Below are 16,739 nucleotides of genomic sequence, written 5' to 3'. Positions count from 1 at the left end.
TGATTTGTACAACAGGTAGCTACTTTCCAAAGAGCAAAAGGACATACTTGGTAGTTAGCAGTTAATTGAACCAAAGGTCACACTCTGCAATAGGAACAGTTGTAGAAGTGAACGAATTGCTGCTTTAGTGTTACTAATATCTAGCAGATAGTACTCTGCATTTTCAGTGTTTACTGTCATGTGATGTTCTTTAATCTTGTTTTTGCAAATTATATTTGTCAGTTGAAAACAATAAAACTCAGCCAGTTACAAAACAAGGCAAACTGCTTCTCACTTCATCAGTCCATCAAGCAGATTTTACAGATGACTAATCCCAGAGGCCCTGTAATTTGCATTTCAGTCCCTCAGTTTACCAATGGATATGTTTACACACCCATCCCTCCCTGTTTGTAATGCAAAATCCTATATAATAAAGATTTAATTTCCATTGACTTCATATCTGAAAGCTTTTTTCCAGAGGCCAAAAAATGTTAAGGACACTGAATTGACTAAATAAGAACGCATAAACCCATAGAACCTAGCACAGTAGTTAAGATAAATAAAACCATTTTCAATTTCTTTCTTTCCCTTTAGGAGAAATGTTTTCCTTGTTTTCTTTACTATTGTAAATACTAAATCAATTGCAACATATTTTATTGAATTGAACACTAAAAAAAGACTATATAGTTGTTTTGCCTTTTATATGTATGGCCTATTTGGAGTACATTTAAAATCAAATGTAGCTGTCCACTGCAAATGAGTTTGACCCCCCTGACCTAGAACACATATAGAAGTGATTCCTAACGAGAAATGATGTTTGAATGAAAGACTCCTGCTTAATTGAAGCTCTGGCTAAATCAATTTCTCTATAGAACTGTCCTGCAGTCTCCTGCAGTCTCCTGCGTACAAATTAATGTTTTCCGTAAGTTCAAACTGCTGCAAAGGCATCGAAATGAATTGTGTATTATTCATCAATAAATTTACCAGCTCATTTCCCACTCAGTGCCCTTTGTGACACACAAGTAAAGTGCAGTAAGACAAGGCTGAACAACAAATGTACAAATAATGTCCAAAAAGAATAACAAATAAAAAGCTACTACCAAAATAGCTAGAGGGACTCTTCTTGTTTCAAACTATTCTGAAGCTTTTAGAACTTAACATCTCCTTATATTCTAAGCAAAATATCATTAAACAAGCAGGTAATCAGGGAGGGAGACTAGGCAAAACTGCACATACAGAAGACCATACATTACACAAGACACTATGTTAGTCTGATGTGTTATTATTAAGCTCTAAACTCTAAAGGCATTAAGTGTAACTTCTATGGGTACAGTAAGTACTTTGAACGTAAACATAGGATTAGTCACCACTTTGGTGTTATTACATTAATAAAACCATGTTCGGGAACAAAAGGTAAGGATGAATCACCAACCAATGGGACATTTCTTTTTTGAAGAGTAAAGATCCAGTTACCTAATACAAGAATTACATTGCTGGAAACAACAAAAATACTATCCTGTTTTGTATTCTGAAAAAACAATCAAGACGACAGAGGAACAACAGTTTTTAGTTATCAACCCAAAAACTGCTCAATAGACCTAACACAGAAACCCTGGGAAAGCTCCCAGTGGTAAGATGGTAGGCCTTGTCTACATTCTATTTGTCTACAAATATATTAATGTTTGAGGAGAAACTGTCAATTAAGGTCTACAATTAGTCATTTAATAGAACATAGTGATGAATGATGGGATAAGATTCTATATTACAGTCCATATACACCACTTATCTAGGGGGGAGGTAATTTTGTTGATTTCTCAATATTTCTCCTGTTGTCTATAATGTCAAACAAAACAAAGTTAGCTTTCCTCATAAGGCTGTAGAAAAAAAATCAATCACTAGTGTTTTTAAAGAAAACATCCAAGACATTTCAAAGAAAGGGATTTGAAAAATTCAGGAATGTGTTTCTTCTTGTTGGAAAATGCCAGTGGAGCCTTGGCTGTCACTTTGGAATGTATCCAAGATTCTTTTCAGGGCTTAACAAACAAAGTGCACCTGATAGAAATATGTACAGAAAGTAGGGTGTGAAGAGAAAAGCAACTGAGAATCATAGAGTACTTTCTTTGCCTTGGTCTGCTTCCTTAATAATGTGAAACCATATCAATCATATGAACAAACCTTTAAATTATTTGCATGGTTTGCAAAGCTTTATAACAGTTTTGGAAAAACCAACAACTAATTGTGGCTCTGTTGTGTTTCTCAGGCTAAGAATCAAAGACAGTTCCACTGGTACACATTTATACAAGGAACTGAACTGAACCAGCAATATTTTCCCTAAGCCGTTTCTCCTTAAGTACAATATTGCTGAAATCATATTCAACGTGTGAATATGACTGGAAGGCTCTTCTCATAGCAGGAACATTACATCTGAGGAATAGCAATCAACTATTGATAACAAAAAAATCATTCATATTTTTGTAATATGATTATATAATAGTACACAATATCCTAAAATAAGATTCACTTCTGCATTATACCATCACCACAGTTTTCTAAAGTGTTGCATTCCTTGAAAGTTTGTCATTAAACAAAAGTTAATTTCAAATTTTAGAGGCAATTACTTGAAACGCATAAGTATTTATTAAAATATAAACAAACGTACAGTATCAAGGAAAAAATGAAAAAAACAAGAAAATGGCTCTTTTGGATATTAATGGGCAGTTACTTACTCACTATTAGAAATCGATGGCTGAGGTCCTCAAGTAGATGCATGAATTCAAAAATCTACCTAAAGCTGTAAGTAGGATATAGTAAGCAACAATCAACCACATCAACTTTGTATATAGTTTTATGCTTAATCTACCATGTTTTATGATTTCAATCACATCACAGGTACAACTTTTTAAATTACAGTCAAACACACCACCTTTTTCTTGATTTTTATGCATAGGACGGTATTTAGACATAAGCAAAAAACACCTCTGGATATTTTAGGATAGCTCAAGTTGTCTGGTTGCTTTTACTTATCAAGTAAGCAGGCAGAGGAACAAGGAAGCCTGTTGTATGTTACAGTTAGACATTTTCTTCATTAGATAATGCACTTACAGAAGAGGATCCAAAGAGTAATGCCATTTCTAAGAGACGTTTAATTGTTTTGGTTCTTACAAAAAAATGCAAAGACAGCGCATCCATCCATTTCAGGGAACTGGAGACTATCCTGGCAAGCAACAGTCGCAAAACAGGATTATCCATCATAGGACATACACACGGACACAAACATGCACACACTGACACCAGGAACAATTTGCTTAGCAGACATACATAAAAATACAGACATAAATTTGAAGAGGCCAAAGGCTTCATCATGGCGTCCTGGCCAGCTGAGTCCGGGGCTCGGAGCGCCTGGCGTCATTTTATGACCGAGAACTGTTTTTTGGACTGTCTGGATCTGTTTGCCCTTGCCACGCCCCCCGAGCACTGGATCATCGTCGCCACGCCCCCCTGTCTGTCTACCCATCCTATCCTGCTGTACTTTCCCCTGATGTCCTTTTCCACTCACTTCCGGATTATATCGTCTGCATAGGGTCCTGAACTATGCTTCGTAGGAGCCTGGACCGGCTCCCGTTACAGAAATTATGAGAAGAGCAGCAGTCTCCACTGTAAAATCTACCACTATAAACACTTCCAGTTAGTTAATTTTGTGAAAGTACAATTTCACCTGAAATACCATCCTACTTATTGAATTAAAATTGTATAAAAGTATGTCAGTAGACTTTTCCCAACAACAATCACATGCAGCAATTTTGCAAATAAAGTACTATAATCACTGGAACAGCAGCTGCTGCTCCCAGTATTTTAAGAGTAAGAAAGAGTACTCCAATACAGTGCCAAATGTTGACTCAATCTATAATTACAAAAGACATTACGAACAGGTAGGATCCAACATAGAGAACCATAAGCTAATATACAGCAGTGTTTGGCATTCCATTGGCCTGAAAGTGTACTTTCAAACACACAAAACACTCATTACCTACACGTTTTGAACTTGAAACCACCAACACTGCAAAAATGTATTAACTGTAAAAAAGCCCAAAACAAACAGGCTTTACGTTTAGCTACACATTTTATCAGAGACAGGACACACAAATGTGTTGGCAAGATCTAGGCAGGACACCTGAAATTCTCACGGTATTAAACAGAGATGCAGATGACAGAGAGAACCTAATGAATCGCTCTTAAAAACACAATCAAAATGTAAAACAAAATCATTAAACAATTTATATTAAGTGCACTCCTTTCACATAGCAAATATGGTAATTTGCAATTTTGCATTAAAGCTAATACTAACTTCACTGTATGGAAACAAATACTGCACTTTAAAAACTCCATATTTTTTAGTCATCTATTAAGCTTTGTACTATAATAAAAAGATATAGCCTACACAGCTCATAAAAGTCACTGACCAGACCCCTCAAAAAGGGTTTGTGTTTTAGAAAATAACAATATTACCTTGTACCGCGATTTTGTTAGATCTAAAAAATGAAGCAATGCCAGTCAATGCAAGACCTTCAAGGAAAAACAGGTGAAAGTAGTGATGGACCAGTACATGATTTTATTCCTTCTAGACTGGAAAACCAATGTCCCACTATGGTGTCTGGGGAGTGAGACGTCCTGACGATTTTGTCGTTAAAGATCCAATGCACTTTTCAAAAGATTAAGGGTGGCACAAAATGGCTGCATCACCAATGTAGATGCTACACTTAAATGGTAGATGGAGTTGGTTTCCTCTTATATGTGAAGCATTTAGGATCGTTTGATATGAAAAGAAGTATGTAAGCAAGCAAGGAATCATTGTCATTGTAGTTATAGCTGATTTTCTGACTTATTTTGTTTAGTTATTCACTACTATTTGTTATTCCTAAAAATATTATTTCATTCCAACAAATATAAAAAAACTGTCAGTTTCTACTAGAGAGCGAGTATGGTAAACCATTTCCTTAACGTACACCAGATTACATATTGAATAGGTTATACCAAAAACCGTTCTGAGCCCATCACTCCAGGATCAGATTCCTTCATACTGTATATCTACATGCACAAAAGAACACTCAAGAAACAAAACGTACAGCTATGGTCCCGTTCTTGTATGTAACCAAAGGGTTAACACATAACCAGTCACATACACTCAGTATCTGAAAAGCAATGCAGCTGAAATGTATTAAGTATAAAAACCACTGTTAGGTTCTAGACCTAACAGTATCAGATTGTGAGTTTTCACATCGCAGCTGACTGCTACTTACCCTGTGACCAGGGAATAACAAAGAAATGCGGGCAGTCCTCTGATCCACCCAACTTTAGGCCACTTGCCTTCTACCACATCATAAGCAACACAAACCCATACTGAGGAGGTCCAGCACGTCCCTCATTGACAGCACCGCATGCATGCATACATTCGGGAAGCCAGAAGGGGTGCTGTGCCACAAACAGCTCTCACCGACTAACACCACCCTACCTTTTATGGTGTTGAGTCAGTTCACCACTGCTGGGGGGAATCCTGGTCACAGCTGGCTAGTGACACGACAGGTTCAAACCACAATCAGAGAACTGAACCTGCATTCGGTTGAATGTTTTTACACGGTGGGCAGCTCCCATCAATACAGTGTTCCCATACTACAGTAAACATATAATTAATTCAATAGATAACTTTTAAAGACTCAAGAGAGGTATACAATCTATCACATTCAGCATTTACCGGCATGTTCCCACTTGGTCAGCTACTGAGGTAACTACTCAAATCTATGTCCAGACCTGACAAAGAAGTCACGCTCTCTGCACTACCTGCACTTCTGACATAAAAACCAGAATGACTCAAAATGTCCTTCATTTAAACTGTAACAAGTCTGAAGTCACCTCCCATCAACCAGTGCAGTAACTCTACAGTATCGGTGGATGACACTGTACTTGAATTACAATCAAAATCGAAGAACTTGGGGCTGATATTTGTTCCAGACTTAAAATTTGATCCACATCTGCAAAATACTGTCAAAACAACATTCTAACCGAGAAATGTCACCAGACCTCATCTGAAGTTGTTGCCAACTGTTGTTGGTAAAACTGTTCGTCTTCTCACAAATTGATTACTTCAACATCCTACTCACTGGGGTATCTAAATCCACACTGAACAAACTTCCATATGTCCAGAATTTGGCAGCCAGAACCCTGACCAGGTATTGTACAAGTGATCATATCACTCCTGTCCTGGAGTCCTTACACTCACCTTCTATCACATTTCCTGTCGACTTTAAAATCCTCTTGCTCACTTGTAAGGCTCTACATGGCTTGGCACCTTGTTCCCATTTGGCTTATCACCCTATTCCTTGCACTCTGCCATGGCATAGATGGGAAAAACTGTCCTTGGGATAACAAAAGCCAAGGCACTTTACAATGATGTGCTTTATGGGAAGGTGGCAAAAAGAAAACCATTCTTGCACAAAACCTAGATGAATCTCACCTAGAGTTTTTGAGAAGGCACGTGGGAGACCTCAAACAAAGCAGAGGAAGGTTTTATGGTCTGATGAGACCAAGACTGAACTTTTTTGGCTCAATGCTAGGCACTATGCTTGGTACAAGACTAACACTGTGCATCATCCCAAGACAACTTTCCTAACTGTGAAACATGGTACCTGAAGCACGATGCTATGGGGATGCTTCTGTGCTTCATGTACTGGAAAATAGACTGCAAAACTGATGGAGTAAGATATAGACAAAACCTGGAGGAAAACCTGCTGCAGTCTGCAAGAGACCTGGGACTTGGGAGGAGATTTATATTTCGGCAGGACAGTGACCCAAAGCATACAGCAAAAGCCACATTGGAGTGGCCCAGTCAAAGCCCTGACCTCAATCCCAGCAACAAAATCTGTGGAATGATTTGAAAACTGCTGTTCACCAAAGGCCCCCAATCCAAACTGATGGAGCTCGAGCAATAGTGCAAGGAAGAATGGGCAAAAACTGCAGTGTCCAGATTTACAAAGCTTGTAGAGACTTACCCAAATAGACTCAGCTGTAACTGCAACAAAAGGTGCTTCTAACAAGTATTAAAACAAGGGTGGTGTAATCAGTTATTGTCTGTTTTTTTATTTATAATTAAGAAAAAACTTTAGAGTTGTTTATATTTGAAATTACAGATAATTTTGTGTTGATCAGTGTAAAGAATTCCTGAATAAATCCACTTTGATTCCATGATATAAGAAAGTAATGTGAAAAAGCCAAAGGGGGTGAATACTTTTTGTAACCACTGTATTTAATTAAGTTCTAAGGGCAAAAAAAGGCTACATTTATTCTTTTAACAAAGAATAGTGTAATATAATGCAGTGTTTTGAATACAACTGCCTTCAACGTAGCCTGATACAACCAGAGGTTGCAAGTCATAAAGTGAAGTGTTTTACTTGTTAAAAACTGGATTTTGGGGCATTTTAATCTGTAGGCAGTACTCATTAAACAAACTACACAAACTACTGTGTTATATAAACCTAAACACTTTGAATTGCTTCACATACTCGTATTTTCATTGCCAATGTTTACAGTAGCAATACAAACAGTAAGTTATGAGGATATGAATATTCCACAGTGCTCTTTTAGGAATAAAAGCATGCAGGATTTATCACTCCTTAAAAGAATACACAAGATGAAAATCTTTTTAGGATTTGTTTTGCATAAGAAGAGGAAAGTCTAAAGCTTGGTCTAAAGCTATGAAATGAGAACAAACCAGCACCTGTGTGACCGTCTGTGAGACCTTTAAAAAAACGATCAGAAAAACATATACAGTAAAGGACAGAGCAAATATGATGGTGGTACTTTCACAAAATGAGTTTGAAGTCCAGTCTCAGAAAAGGGTTTGCATGGGGCATCCTAGCAGGAAGAACACAAGTAACATTACAGTACTCCTGGAAGTGAAGACGAGTAACAGATATTTGTGCTCTACTGGTCCCACTACAAATTAAAATAAAGTCTGTTAGTTATTCCATCTTATTTTTTGTGTATGTTCTGAAATGTAATGGTGTTTATTTTATTCTCTCTGTTGAGGAGGTAGCCAAAATACTTTTTGGTTTAGAAATTTTAAAATCTGCTTAATATTGTAAGCAAAACCACATGGAATTTTCTAGTTATTATTTCTAATATATTAAGGAATTTGTTGTTAACAAAGTCTCACATTGTAAAGCTTAGTAGGTTCAACTGTTGGTAACTGCTGGTGCAGACAAAACTCCTTCCAAAGTCAAAGGAAAAGCTACAACTTTCATGCACCACCAAGACTATTTAAAGGCACCCATAATATTCCTGGTCAGATTTATTTCAAGCTCACATAAACACAGCGTATAAATTTGCACTTTGTAATTTTGTGGCATTGGAAAATACAACGGGTAGCTGACGAAAAAAAGTTGTTTTTCATCTGTATTTCCCAATATGGTTAGTTTAAGTAAGAAACAATTCCAGCTATTTTTTATTTTATTTTAATGGAAACCACCCAAACGATACAGTCTACAGATGTTTCTATTCAGAACCTTGGTTTAAAACCGGATCAGTGTTCAAAACAATCAAACAAAATGTTGAATGTGTAGATTTTATCATGTACTGCAACTTTGGTGGTATGATATCAAATAAACAGATGTCAGAATTACAATTACGGACCATACTTTAAAATGAAAGGGTCAATAATTAATTCTTCCTCATAAACCATATTTTCAGATCCTGAAATGGTGGTTCAGTCATAATCCTCAGACCCTATTCCATGATCTAACCACTTATGTGCCTCAGCTTCCACTCTTCAATCTTCTATTATCCTTTGCATACTGTTAAGGGTCTTTTCTACAAATCCACAAGGTCTCAAACTGCTGTGACTATAACTGCTCGGCTGGTTTCAATAATTTACCTTCTTTGGGAAATATGTTTCTTGTCCAACTGTTCCCACTACAAATCAAAATTAAGCTTTATATTAATTTTTTCAATCACTTTCTTAAGATGCAATTTGTCACTCTACCCACAATGAAAATAGCAGTTTTTGTATTTCCATTTACAGACTGAACACACAAGCAATGATCCACACATTAATTACACCAACAGACAAGTGTACAAGAATCAAAGTGTCAACTCCAGAAGATTTATTTTCTACAACAACAATCAACAAAACAGCTATCCAGCCTGCATAATAAAAGATGAGAAATATGTATGTGCAGCATGTTGAAGTTTCTAACTGCAATAAAATCGAATTTCTCTCTTTTCAGCATGATTTATAATCCTGTTAAATGTCCATGTGATGTTTTCTCCAAAGGGATTATTCCAAATCCTCTTCATAGGCATTATTCCGAGTTGCTGATAATTGTTAAACTCTGCATAAAGTGTTTTCCTTGTACTGTTTCAGTACTATAGACCATACAGAAAGCCACTTGATGTCAAATAAAGACAAAAAAAATGAATTACTGCAAAAAACAAAATTCTAAATGATAGATCCCACATTATGACACTGAGAAAAATGAAAGGTTTTAAGTTATAAACAGGAGGGGTATATGAAAACTACAGTGGTATCTAAATGCAAGCATTTGCTAGTTTGATTAATAATAATACAGTTGCAATAATATTACATGTTAAGCGAGGCCTCATCTTCGATATGGCTACATACAGTATACAATACTACGGTTGCAGTGCTACTCTACATTATATGTATCTTCAAAGTTTGTTTTTTTTTTTTAAAGGAACGGGCCAACTTCATTCACCCACTCACAGCCACAACATCTGGTCAAGATGGAATTATAAAAGGACGTACATAACTCACCAAAACTTATTTGAGCTTAACCTGCCATCAGGCACAAACACAAAGCAAAACAGCTTTAATATTTCGATGTGCAATTTTCAAAACTGACTACTTTCCAAAGGAAATGGTGTCTGCGTTAAACAAAACAATGTTAAGAATAATCTCAAGAGACTCCCTTCGGGAATAACTGAATCCATGCTACACAGCTGGTCTTGTTCCACAATTGGTTAATTATAGTTAATTAAAATAGGCGTGTGTAGGTCTCGTTAATATGATTTTTCAAAACTACATAGGAGTTTAGTTAAGAAAATGTTTGGCACCCAAAGAACCACTTAAACAAATAACAAGACCCTCTAAGAAAGCAAAATGTTTTAGCTTTGAATAAATCTTGAAGATTTTAGAGAGAGAAACAGAATAATATTTCTGATGCAGCGACAATTTATATTGTACATGAGCAGTTTTTAGTACCACAAGCAGCTTTAGCGGAGTGAATATTGGCACAGATGTTTTTTTACTTCATGAACGGATTTTATTTTAGAATCAGGTTTTCATATGCAACACCTTAAAAAATAATGCAACATGGCAGAAATACTACTTTACAATTTCAGTAACACCAGTTTTACATAGGCCTTACCATTTAACTGAGTGCTCAATTAGCAAATATCCAAAAATCAGATTTATGTTTCATGAAAAAAGTTAAATTGAAATTATTTTATGTAAGAAAAAACTGAAGTATCACTTACAAATAACTTATGTCTTCTTCTGTGTAGTACAGAATACAGTAGCATTCACACATGTTGTGAAACCTTGCTCTTTTAGGATCATTTACCTAAAACAACATTTCTGCTCTGGCCTATGTGGTAATGGACAAAAATAATGCAGATTTCTAACAGCGTTAGAAAAAAACACTGTAGAGATTTATAATCACACCATAAAATAGGTATACCTTAAAAATTCGAATCAATTAGGCTGGATGAAGAAAACTAAAACCTTACAGATCACTGAAAATATTTACCGTAACATGGTAATAAGACCACTATTGTCAGTGAAAGTATCCCTACTTTTATGACAAAACACTCTTTGAATATTTTCACAGACTCCTAATTCTTTCTCACAAATCCAGTAAGCATAGTCTTTCATCAGTGTCTGATTTTAAAACTCAAAAACAGCTTTGCTCAGTTTGCTGTGCACGTCTGAGATAACTACGATATGTCAGTACAAAAGATTCTGCAGTAGGAGCACCTGCATCTTATGAAAGGAGTGCTTCACAAGCAAAGGGATTTACGGTGAAGTCAACTTCAGACAAAAAAATAGCCATGTGTCCTTCTTTTTAACTGACCAATTGGTGGGTTGAGAACAGAGGAACTGATTCATCATAAACACTCAGGGACAAGATTTACAACTTCACCCGAAAAACACTTGCCTTCTTTGAAGTGACAAGGCATACATTCATTGCTGTCGCCAAAACGCACAACTTCAAAAGCATCCTCTCCGTCATCTGCTTTTATTCTCCCTTTTTTTGGCTCAGCTGCCTCTGTTAGTCGGGAAACTGATAGGGAGGCTTTATCAACTCCTAGTGGACTGGGTGTACCAGTGTCACTTAAACACTTTCATCCAAATTTATCCAAAAAAAAGTCATGTGTGAATAGTATGAAGCTTAGAGTTTTCAGAAAATCTACTGTACTGGGTATTTAACCCTCTCCCTAATAATCCTTAACCTTACAGCCAGAGACTCGCTAACAGACCTGGATATTAAATGTAAAAAGTTCAAACCCTTTCAAACTGAAGCTTAGGTTTTTTTCACGTCTCACTAAAGTGCAAAAGATTAGAGAAAAAAAATCTTAGACTATTTTAAGTGCTAAACTATTGCCAACTATGGTTTTCAGAAGAAAATTCACCGGGACATAAAAAGTAGCTATTTTTGTTTTGTTTTTGCTTTCTTTTTTTTAAGTGGAACTGAATCTCGTTAATGGAATCTTGTAAATCTAATTAATGGAAAAGGACTGAAAAGTGAAGTAATAAGTAATAAGCCTTAATACGTAATAAGGATTTAATCATCTCCTCTATAGTTTTCTCCGTTCAATTCTAAAAAGGTTCACTTCTTTTAGCCAGTCCGTGTAAGGCATTTTTAGGCCTAGATGTTCTTCTTTGGACTAGCTCCAGACTGCTAAAAACTTTTTGAACGGCATGAAAGGTAAAATCACAAGCTTACCATATTAGAAAGAGTGCCCCAGGGACAAAGTACTATTTAACACTTGCTGCATGAACTACTACTTTCTCTTCATCACAATTCAATAAATAATTTGTATTGTACAAAACCTCTGCTGAATCAGGATACTTTTATTAGGTTCAAACCTATTAAAAATATAAATGTATAATGAAATTGATGAGATTTCACAACTATAAAACCTGTTAAGCATCTGCGTTCACTGCTTTAACTGCCTCTTTCTGCTGCAGACTATACTCCCATAACTAAACTCCTAAGCAGATGAAACAGGTAGTTAACAAGTTCACTGATGGAGGAATAACAAATTGTCAGCTGATTTTGTCAATACGTGTATTAACCTTATGTGACATATATGACTTATCAGGTGCAGTTATTTAGGTAGCACTTACTAGACTAAAGGAAATCGTTTTACAGTACATAATAAACATTAATAAAATCTATACATGACAAAAATCTGACTTATTTAATTACCAGTGTTGGTCAATTACTACATGAGTTGCATCCCCTACACAAATGTCTAACATCTATGTAAAACAGGACACAGGGATAACCTGACAGACATTCTTTTTAAATGAATTCCTCTTACTGCCAAAATGCTGCCATTATAAAGACAACACTGCCATTATATAATATATGCAAATACAAGAAGATCTAAAAATGTTAGAAACTCTTGGATCTAAGAGATCAATTTTCACATACCGCTCATATGGAAGTCAAATAAAATAAGACCCAGAACTAAGGCTACTAATATTACTCCTCTTTTCACAGGGAAAAGGAGAAAAAAAAAACCTTTTCCATTGACTTGCATAAAACAAATTTCACCTGGTGAAATACAACATGATTGGCAGCCACCCAATATTTTTTGCATTTCTAAATATAATGCTTTATAAGCTACTGACTGGATACTAGTGATGTTCCATATTTTAACTGCACAGCTATTCAGTGGAAATATAGCAATTTCAAAGCAGCAAGTTGACTTTTAAGGCACTGTTTAAGGCATCGTCTTTTTAAAAATAATTTCAAGCAAAGCAAAATGCTGGACAGTAAACGGTGCTGCCATCAGTGAGGACGCTTCTGAAGAGTTACTCCTATTGTCACTGTAAACAAACAATTAACTTTTATTTTATTTTTCTGGACTTGTGTTCAGGAAGGACCACCAGGAAAGGCCACAATTCCTGCTGTGGGCTCTACCACTTTGATATGGGTAATGTCACTCTGATGAAGAGACTGGCTTGCAGCCCAACACAGAAGTTGCTTCATGCTTTGAAAGGACAGAGTCTTACAGGGTGCGTCTTGTTAAAATGTGTCATGTCGCTTCCTAGGATAAAGTGCCAGCACTGCTACTTTCTCCCCAAAGGGTGTACAATGGTTTGGAGATAGCAGATTATTTCCATCTGCGCTTAAGATTTAAATCATTAGCTTTTGAATTTTGCTGTTGAATGTACTGTACCAGTTGACACTGCAATTCCCAGCCACAAGCTCTAAATTAATCTGTTATAGAACTCAGAAGAACAAGCACAATCAAAAAAGAAAAAAAATCTATCCTAATTCACCATGACTTCATAACATCCTTTTGCTTATTCTCTCGGACTTTTATTAAAAATCACCAACTATAATTTTCACTTGCTTGAGGCTAGGATGTGGTCCCTCACACCAAGTGGATAAAGCTTCCAGAAAAACTTAAAACTGATTTACAAAGCCCCATTTAAAAAGATCACATATCTTAAGGCCCAAGGGGACAAGAACTTTTACCATGTTTTAAATGGTTTGCGGAAGCCGATACATTGACTTCCAATCAACCTCTACTGTCTACTGTCATTTAACTTATTTTACCAAAAGGGCTAGATAGGTTACAAACGAGAGGCAGTCATCTGGCATTTCTTATCCATCCATCCATCCATCCATCCATTTTTTAAACCTCTTTATCCAGTACAGGGTCGCAGGGAGAGACAGAATCTTAACCCAGTAAGAAATGGGCGCCAGGAAGGATAGACTCTGGATGAGATGCCAGTCTATCACAGGACATTTCCTATGTTTTTTTAAAAACAGGCTTAAGGCTTTGGAATATACTCTAGAAACAGATCAGAGCGTGTACCTAAATGGGTATGCGACATGGCATAGTAAATCTTAAGCAGATATTTTGAAAGTTACATAAACAAAACATACAGCAGGCATGATTTTTCATATTATTTTCTGTTTTTTTTGTAAAACACAGGAAACCAGCCAAACCCATAAATCATACATTGGATTTCTAAATTTAGACTGATGCCTATTATGCCGTTATCTGGTTGTTGCAGTTGCTGGGGTTGAAAGAAGATTGAGATTTTTTTATGGGAGGAAAGGAAACCAGACAAACCTACTGCCTCTGTGTTAGAAACGCGATATCCCATCTAAGCTTTTTACAACTCTGCGCCCACCCTTTCAAACTCATTTTTTCCATGCTCTATACTGCTCCCAGCCATAAAAATAAACTTGCTTAAGCCAAGGTTCCAGTACAGGCCCAGTTGAGTAGTATTACTCATTTCAGTACTACCCAGTTGTCACCTGAATAGGTTATTTGTTTCTTCCATTTTCCATGTACACCTCTACAACCAAGTTCTGGAAATTGCTTATAGGGTTTAATATACTAATAGAGCAGAGTAGAATAATACTGAGATCCAGTAAAACAGGAGAAATGATTTTTTTCACTGAATGATTAGGTCTTGATATCTCATCATTTTAGTCAATGGCAAAATCCATCCAGGGTGTAGTGGCAGCAACAAGATAACACCCAGATGATGCTAACCCGCAAACACTGCCAAACCGAGAACAAGCTCAAGCAACAATGGTGGAGAACAGCCTCAATTATGTGTGCCCATATCAGGCCTGGTCTGCCCAAGTTGCCCCCAGTGCCAGGGGCTCTGGACTAGTCTACCTGGGCAATGGGTCTGGATAACTACTGCCTTCTTGTGCTGACAATGTTGGGTACTAACGGGCGCTCCTTTCACCAATTGACCTCAGCTTGTGAAAGCTCACAATCCGTTATGGACACCATTAGTCGAAGGCATTCGGCTTCCTGCACATTTCTAGGAGGGATGTAGAAATTACAGACATGAGGTTGTAATGCTGGAGTGCTCACAGTACCTATCGAGCGGTTTCATACACTCACACACAATTGAATTTCACTCTTATCTTTACCAGCCTTGCTGGTTCCAGAGTGTTGCAGTTCGAGGCCGATTAAATGAAGCTGATAAATTAAGTTTGAAGCATCCGTTCAAAAATGACAATGAGACCATATGTCAGGCCAGAATAAGTTATTGGCATATTTAAAAAATAACGTTTTAAAACAAGTATTTTTATTCCAGACAAAATGTTTTTCCTGTTTTTGTGTGCATTATTTTTCTGTAATTATTAAATCACATAATCATTTGTTAGATGTATATATATATAACAATTGAAAGGAAAGTAAGCTTTGTCTTTGTCTTATGAACATTCTGCTATTCAACAGAGCTTCTAAACTAATTTTCAATACATAACCATGTTGTCCAAACTGATTCTGTTTCTACTTAAACTGATCCTATTGATTCTTTCAAGAAAGAGATGGATAAGATCTTCGGCCCAGAGCAGAGAGTCGTCCAGGACTAGGGTCTGTCCTGAAAAGGTTCAGTCTTCTGTGTTCAGTGCATTAAGGAAATCAGTGGTTCCCAAACACAGTCCTTGGGGCTCCATTTATCTCTTGTTTTCATTCCAGCATTGTTTTTAATTGCAGTCTAAGTGATTTTATTTTTGAAGAAAAATTATTTGCCTTCAGCCCTTCAAAAGTTGAATGGGATAAGGAAGTAGTTAAAGCCATGTGTTGATTTCTGGACATCGGAACTGGCCTTTTAGCAGCAATATAACCAACTATAGAAAATGACATCTTCAAAAAAGATTCACGGTTGGAGTGTATAATATGTTGTCATTCCCATCTGTGTCTATTCATCATAAACTGATCACCCCTTAAGATCTGTTTAGTCAGAAATAAGGGAGTGTGAGGCAATAAAGTCTGATGTTTGACAGCTGGACAGTAATACATTTGTCACACCTTATTGGATAAAGGTATGTACTATCTATCCCTCATATTAATGATTCTAAAGGGAAATATTTGTAAGCTTAAAAACTGTGTACTTTTTGAAGGTTCTTTTCTGTTCTGATTACTATTTGCCCTTTAAACAACTCTAGCTCCTGAAAAGCTGCATCAAGCATGAAACTGAGGAAGAGAAGTTGAGAAGTATTTCAGAACTACACTTTTAGACCAACAAAATCTTCAGAACTCAGTGATACAGGTTCAATTTCCCCCCCTAAGACTTGCTTGGAGACAGCTTCTTCAGAAACAACTTTTACTTTAATAAACAAAAAATAATTAGTGGGACAATGCCAAGAAAATTATTTTCTCTTTAAAGATATTTCATTATTACATATCATTTCCATGACTCACAATGGAAAAACCCAAGGTGGTCAAAACAAGAGACAAAACAGTTAAATGTAACTGAGTAACACATACATACACAATGAATTCCCAGCAGGAGCTGACTGTTATGTGTTTAATGTACTCAACACTGTCAACAAACAATATGTCATTTCTGGTTATTCTCTCCGTGTTGGGTTTTCTGGCTAATAGCCCAAAGCTAAGTGCCGCTATCCTAATTTACTTCTGCATTTTTTTTACCTTAACCTGTGTGGTTATTTAATCCAGCTAAGCTTCATAAGTCC

At 36.4% G+C, this 16,739-nt stretch overlaps 1 protein-coding gene across 1 annotated transcript in view; it reads right to left on the bottom strand.

Annotated features, from left to right (window-relative positions):
- Positions 1-16,739, bottom strand: part of LOC102689771 (protein tyrosine phosphatase non-receptor type 14) — a 95,826-nt gene that overhangs the window by 57,517 nt on the left and 21,570 nt on the right. The window lies entirely within an intron of this gene.

The sequence above is a fragment of the Lepisosteus oculatus genome, chromosome 2 (assembly GCF_040954835.1).
Source record: "Lepisosteus oculatus isolate fLepOcu1 chromosome 2, fLepOcu1.hap2, whole genome shotgun sequence".
Classification (NCBI taxonomy): Eukaryota; Metazoa; Chordata; class Actinopteri; order Semionotiformes; family Lepisosteidae; genus Lepisosteus; species Lepisosteus oculatus.
Note: the sequence above shows the minus strand (reverse complement) of the source record. Positions and strands in the feature narration are given on the sequence as shown.